At 43.7% G+C, this 6,898-nt stretch overlaps 5 non-coding genes across 5 annotated transcripts; all 5 read right to left on the bottom strand.

Annotated features, from left to right (window-relative positions):
• Positions 1-668: 668 nt before the first annotated feature.
• trnay-gua (transfer RNA tyrosine (anticodon GUA)) lies at positions 669-755 on the bottom strand. The gene is given in 2 exon segments: positions 669-704; positions 719-755. It is a non-coding gene; the product is annotated as a tRNA-Tyr (tRNA).
• Positions 756-1,930: 1,175 nt separating this feature from the next.
• trnas-aga (transfer RNA serine (anticodon AGA)) lies at positions 1,931-2,012 on the bottom strand. Its single transcript has one exon. It is a non-coding gene; the product is annotated as a tRNA-Ser (tRNA).
• A 1,300-nt stretch (positions 2,013-3,312) lies between these two features.
• trnay-gua (transfer RNA tyrosine (anticodon GUA)) lies at positions 3,313-3,399 on the bottom strand. Its single transcript is given in 2 exon segments — positions 3,313-3,348; positions 3,363-3,399. It is a non-coding gene; the product is annotated as a tRNA-Tyr (tRNA).
• A 1,174-nt stretch (positions 3,400-4,573) lies between these two features.
• Positions 4,574-4,655, bottom strand: trnas-aga (transfer RNA serine (anticodon AGA)). The gene has a single exon. It is a non-coding gene; the product is annotated as a tRNA-Ser (tRNA).
• Positions 4,656-5,954: 1,299 nt separating this feature from the next.
• trnay-gua (transfer RNA tyrosine (anticodon GUA)) lies at positions 5,955-6,041 on the bottom strand. Its single transcript is given in 2 exon segments — positions 5,955-5,990; positions 6,005-6,041. It is a non-coding gene; the product is annotated as a tRNA-Tyr (tRNA).
• Between the last annotated feature and the right edge of the window lie 857 nt (positions 6,042-6,898).

The raw sequence follows: 6,898 nt of genomic DNA, 5'->3' as shown, positions 1-6,898 counted from the left end.
GCTTATGTAACCGAGGCAGGTAAGCCTTTGATGAGGCTCCAGCCTGACTCCGAAGCGGGACGGCGGGCGGGAGCTGGCTGAATGGCCCCATTGAAGGTCCACACCCATTAGTGACATCGTCAACGGAACGTCGGTGTTGGTCCTTAACGGCGGTAACATTGACTTCGTCCAGCTCGAAGTCAAACATTCTCATTTCAAACACAGTAACAAGTAGGAATTCTATGACGGCTATGTGATGTTACACGAGCGCCTCCATAGTTGTGCAATGTTTCTCTGCTTGCATCAACCCCGGCTGATGGCCCGCCCTCGGGAGCCATATAGTCCAGTGTGATTGGTAGGTTCGTTCAGCTCCAGCTTGCACAAAAAAAGGAACCTTCTGCACACAACGCGGGAAAGTGCCATTCGTATAGAACTCGCTGGCCGCACTAAAGATTAAACTTTCATATCGTCCTGAGGGCCACAAAATATTGTCTCGCAGGCCGCAAGCTTGAGAACCCTGTTTTAATCCATGGTCAAAAGCAGTCCTGTAAATTGGAGCAGGAGCTTTGGTGAGTAAAGGCAACATGTTGCAGAGCTTTGAAAAAATGTCCTTGCAGCGGGAGATGTTAGTATAGGGACAAATAGCCATGGCGTTAGAGCAGTACCTGGACTGTTCCGCCAAAATGTTCTCCTTCGAGCCGGAGTTGAACCAGCGACTTAAGGATCCCAGCTGACTAACCTACAGTCCTCCGCTCTACCAACTGAGCTATCGAAGGGTGGGGAGGGACTTGTTCTACGTACTTCTAATGCAGAAGATGGTAACAATCCATGTACCCACGTAACCATCTTTTAGTTACACCGGCTTATGCTTGTCTCTGGATTAGGTGCCAAGTCCAGCTGACAAAAGATGTCAATGACATTTAGTTTAACAGACTAACGTGGTTGGAATGCGGATCCACTATGGTGTAATGTAATTGCTCACTGTAGTTTGTTTTGGTCAGCATGGCATTTTTTTAGGAATATTCAGACTTTACAATGCAGATGTTCCCAACACTTTCATAAATGGTACTGAAAAACTAGCTAGGGACACTGGTTGAAAAGGGAATTTTAAGGGGGGGGGAAGAAAAAAGAAGAGAGGAAGGGGGGAAGAGAAACAGAAAGAAAAGGAGAAAAATTCCATATAAAATCCATAATACACAGTAACAGTAACACAGAAAATGTCAATACTTCAGCATACATTGAGATATGGTTCAAATTCATTTTAAACATGAATTAGGGCAAATCATTAGAATCACATCTTAATATAAACACCTCAACCACCCATTATTACCTCAATATAAACACATAGTAGGGTGACAGATTCTATTAAAAATCTCTTAATGAAAACTGGTATATGAAACCCAGCAAATGAAATACTGATTGTGCACCTAACACACTCTTGCCAGGATTTGCACCTGGAGTCTTCCACCCAAAGGATGGATGTGTTGCTATTACACCACAAGAGTTGTGTTTTTTTCCCCACATTTTTTTAAAGAGAGAGTGCAAACACAACAACTAAAAACTATATACAATAACAATTTAAAACCTGTCTATATACAAAACACCAAAACACTAACAAATTACACCATCCCTGGATTAGGTGCCAAGTCCAGCTGACAAAAGATGTTAATGACATTTAGTTTAAAAGGCTAATGTGGTTGGAAGGCAGATCCACTATGTTGCAATGTAATTGCTCACTGTAGTTTGTTTTGGTCAGCATGGTATTTGTTTAGGACTATTCAGCCTTTACAATGTGCAGCAGCATATTCTTTAATATACAGTACAATGCCTCAGCAGATGTTCCCAACACTTTCCCAATTGGTACTGAAAAACAAGCTAGGAACACAACACCAATTATGCAATGGTCAATCAAGAACTTTATCCAAGGTAAAACAACATCAGGGTAACTTCACGTTGTTGGCAGGATTCGAACCTGCGCGGGGAGACCCCAATGGATTTCTAGTCCATCGCCTTAACCACTCGGCCACAACAACACTCCTGGAGGGTCACGCGAAGGTGGCTAGGCCACCGTCTGTTGATTCCAGGGGTCTCAAACTCAAATTACCTGAGGGCTGCAGGACGCAGAGTCTGGGTGTGGCTGGGCTGCATCAGGTATTCCACTGAAAAAGCTTTGTTCAAAAAATCTAATCTTCTCAAACATCACTACTAACAGTTCTTTAACTATAATGGGTTCTTGTGAACATGAACGGTTTTTCTAAACATGGCTTCTCTTGCCTGCTTCCTGCTGCCAGAGACCTGGCAGCGCTTCCTCTCACATAGCTGAGCCACATTTGGCTTGAGCGAGGAAGCAGTTGACACCCTCACTATGGCTTGAAGAAGATCGTCAGTAAGTCTCGACCTGTACTTGGACTTTTTGAAGTTATAGAAAAAACTTTTTGCACAAATATGTGCTCCCAAAAAGGCACAGGCTCAGGGGAGCCGGGGGTCAATTTTCTCGACTGCGACCGGGCTGTTCATTATCAGCTGGGACAACATTAATTATTTATTATATAAAACAATGGGATGCAGCCATGGAGGCGTTATTCACTGGCTTTTAGTTTCTATAATAACCCCATGGATTCAGCTGTACGTCCTACCCAACACCGATGTTCTGTTGCTTATGTAACCGAGGCAGGTAAGCCTTTGATGAGGCTCCAGCCTGACTCCGAAGCGGGACGGCGGGCGGGAGCTGGCTGAATGGCCCCATTGAAGGTCCACACCCATTAGTGACATCGTCAACGGAACGTCGGTGTTGGTCCTTAACGGTGGTAACATTGACTTCGTCCAGCTCGAAGTCAAACATTCTCATTTCAAACACAGTAACAAGTAGGAATTCTATGACGGCTATGTGATGTTACACGAGCGCCTCCATAGTTGTGCAATGTTTCTCTGCTTGCATCAACCCCGGCTGATGGCCCGCCCTCGGGAGCCATATAGTCCAGTGTGATTGGTAGGTTCGTTCAGCTCCAGCTTGCACAAAAAAAGGAACCTTCTGCACACAACGCGGGAAAGTGCCATTCGTATAGAACTCGCTGGCCGCACTAAAGATTAAACTTTCATATCGTCCTGAGGGCCACAAAATATTGTCTCGCAGGCCGCAAGCTTGAGAACCCTGTTTTAATCCATGGTCAAAAGCAGTCCTGTAAATTGGAGCAGGAGCTTTGGTGAGTAAAGGCAACATGTTGCAGAGCTTTGAAAAAATGTCCTTGCAGCGGGAGATGTTAGTATAGGGTAGTATAGGTTAGTATAGCCATGGCGTTAGAGCAGTACCTGGACTGTTCCGCCAAAATGTTCTCCTTCGAGCCGGAGTTGAACCAGCGACCTAAGGATCCCAGCTGACTAACCTACAGTCCTCCGCTCTACCAACTGAGCTATCGAAGGGTGGGGAGGGACTTGTTCTACGTACTTCTAATGCAGAAGATGGTAACAATCCATGTACCCACGTAACCATCTTTTAGTTACACCGGCTTATGCTTGTCTCTGGATTAGGTGCCAAGTCCAGCTGACAAAAGATGTCAATGACATTTAGTTTAACAGACTAACGTGGTTGGAATGCGGATCCACTATGGTGTAATGTAACTGCTCACTGTAGTTTGTTTTGGTCAGCATGGCATTTTTTTAGGACTATTCAGACTTTACAATGCAGATGTTCCCAACACTTTCCTAAATGGTACTGAAAAACTAGCTAGGGACACTGGTTGAAAAGGGAATTTTAAGGGGGGGGAAGAAAAAAGAAGAGAGAAAGGGGGGAAGAGAAACAGAAAGAAAAAGAGAAAAATTTAATATAAAATCCATAATACACAGTAACAGTAACACAGAAAATGTCAATACTTCAGCATACATTGAGATATGGTTCAAATTCATTTTAAACATGAATTAGGGCAAATCATTAGAATCACATCTTAATATAAACACCTCAACCACCCATTATTACCTCAATATAAACACATAGTAAGGTGACAGATTCTATTAAAAATCTCCTAATGAAAACTGGTATATGTAACCCAGCAAATGAAATACTGATTGTGCACCTAACACACTCTTGCCAGGATTTGCACCTGGAGTCTTCCACCCAAAGGATGGATGTGTTGCTATTACACCACAAGAGTTGTGTTTTTTTCCCCACATTTTTTTAAAGAGAGAGTGCAAACACAACAACTAAAAACTATATACAATAACAATTTAAAACCTGTCTATATACAAAACCCCAAAACACTAACAAATTACACCATCCCTGGATTAGGTGCCAAGTCCAGCTGACAAAAGATGTTAATGACATTTAGTTTAACAGGCTAATGTGGTTGGAAGGCGGATCCACTATGTTGCAATGTAGTTGCTCACTGTAGTTTGTTTTGGTCAGCATGGTATTTGTTTAGGACTATTCAGCCTTTACAATGTGCAGCAGCAGATTCATTAATATACAGTACAATGCCTCAGCAGATGTTCCCAACACTTTCCCAATTGGTACTGAAAAACAAGCTAGGAACACAACACTAATTATGCAATGGTCAATCAAGAACCTTATCCAAGGTAAAACAACATCAGGGGAACTTCACATTGTTGGCAGGATTCGAACCTGCGCGGGGAGACCCCAATGGATTTCTAGTCCATCGCCTTAACCACTCGGCCACAACAACACTCCTGGGGGCTCACGCGAAGGTGGCTAGGCCACCGTCTGTTGATTCCAGGGGTCTCAAACTCAAATTACCTGAGGGCTGCAGGACGCAGAGTCTGGGTGTGGCTGGGCTGCATCAGGTATTCCACTGAAAAAGCTTTGTTCAAAAAATCTAATCTTCTCAAACATCACTACTAACAGTTCTTTAACTATAATGGGTTCTTGTGAACATGAACGATTTTTCTAAACATGGCTTCTCTTGCCTGCTTCCTGCTGCCAGAGACCTGGCAGCGCTTCCTCTCACATAGCTGAGCCACATTTGGCTTGAGCGAGGAAGCAGTTGACACCCTCACTATGGCTTGAAGAAGATCGTCAGTAAGTCTCGACCTGTACTTGGACTTTTTGAAGTTATAGAAAAACTTTTTGCACAAATATGTGCTCCCAAAAAGGCACAGGCTCAGGGGAGCCGGGGGTCAATTTTCTCGACTGCGACCGGGCTGTTCATTATCAGCTGGGACAACATTAATTATTTATTATATAAAACAATGGGATGCAGCCATGGAGGCGTGATTCACTGGCTTTTAGTTTCTATAATAACCCCATGGATTCAGCTGTACGTCCTACCCAACACCGATGTTCTGTTGCTTATGTAACCGAGGCAGGTAAGCCTTTGATGAGGCTCCAGCCTGACTCCGAAGCGGGACGGCGGGCGGGAGCTGGCTGAATGGCCCCATTGAAGGTCCACACCCATTAGTGACATCGTCAACGGAACGTCGGTGTTGGTCCTTAACGGCGGTAACATTGACTTCGTCCAGCTCGAAGTCAAACATTCTCATTTCAAACACAGTAACAAGTAGGAATTCTATGACGGCTATGTGATGTTACACGAGCGCCTCCATAGTTGTGCAATGTTTCTCTGCTTGCATCAACCCCGGCTGATGGCCCGCCCTCGGGAGCCATATAGTCCAGTGTGATTGGTAGGTTCGTTCAGCTCCAGCTTGCACAAAAAAAGGAACCTTCTGCACACAACGCGGGAAAGTGCCATTCGTATAGAACTCGCTGGCCGCACTAAAGATTAAACTTTCATATCGTCCTGAGGGCCACAAAATATTGTCTCGCAGGCCGCAAGCTTGAGAACCCTGTTTTAATCCATGGTCAAAAGCAGTCCTGTAAATTGGAGCAGGAGCTTTGGTGAGTAAAGGCAACATGTTGCAGAGCTTTGAAAAAATGTCCTTGCAGCGGGAGACGTTAGTATAGGGTAGTATAGGTTAGTATAGCCATGGCGTTAGAGCAGTACCTGGACTGTTCCGCCAAAATGTTCTCCTTCGAGCCGGAGTTGAACCAGCGACCTAAGGATCCCAGCTGACTAACCTACAGTCCTCCGCTCTACCAACTGAGCTATCGAAGGGTGGGGAGGGACTTGTTCTACGTACTTCTAATGCAGAAGATGGTAACAATCCATGTACCCACGTAACCATCTTTTAGTTACACCGGCTTATGCTTGTCTCTGGATTAGGTGCCAAGTCCAGCTGACAAAAGATGTCAATGACATTTAGTTTAACAGACTAACGTGGTTGGAATGCGGATCCACTATGGTGTAATGTAACTGCTCACTGTAGTTTGTTTTGGTCAGCATGGCATTTTTTTAGGACTATTCCGACTTTACAATGCAGATGTTCCCAACACTTTCCTAAATGGTACTGAAAAACTAGCTAGGGACACTGGTTGAAAAGGGAATTTTAAGGGGGGGGAAGAAAAAAGAAGAGAGGAAGGGGGGAAGAGAAACAGAAAGAAAAAGAGAAAAATTCAATATAAAATCCATAATACACAGTAACAGTAACACAGAAAATGTCAATACTTCAGCATACATTGAGATATGGTTCAAATTCATTTTAAACATGAATTAGGGCAAATCATTAGAATCACATCTTAATATAAACACCTCAACCACCCATTATTACCTCAATATAAACACATAGTAGGGTGACAGATTCTATTAAAAATCTCCTAATGAAAACTGGTATATGAAACCCAGCAAATGAAATACTGATTGTGCACCTAACACACTCTTGCCAGGATTTGCACCTGGAGTCTTCCACCCAAAGGATGGATGTGTTGCTATTACACCACAAGAGTTGTGTTTTTTTCCCCACATTTTTTTAAAGAATTGGTTGGAAGGCGGATCCACTATGTTGCAATGTAATTGCTCACTGTAGTTTGTTTTGGTCAGCATGGTATTTGTTTAGGACTATTCAGCCTTTACAA

This window comes from Channa argus, chromosome 3, assembly GCF_033026475.1.
Source record: "Channa argus isolate prfri chromosome 3, Channa argus male v1.0, whole genome shotgun sequence".
Taxonomy (NCBI): Eukaryota; Metazoa; Chordata; class Actinopteri; order Anabantiformes; family Channidae; genus Channa; species Channa argus.
Note: the sequence above shows the minus strand (reverse complement) of the source record. Positions and strands in the feature narration are given on the sequence as shown.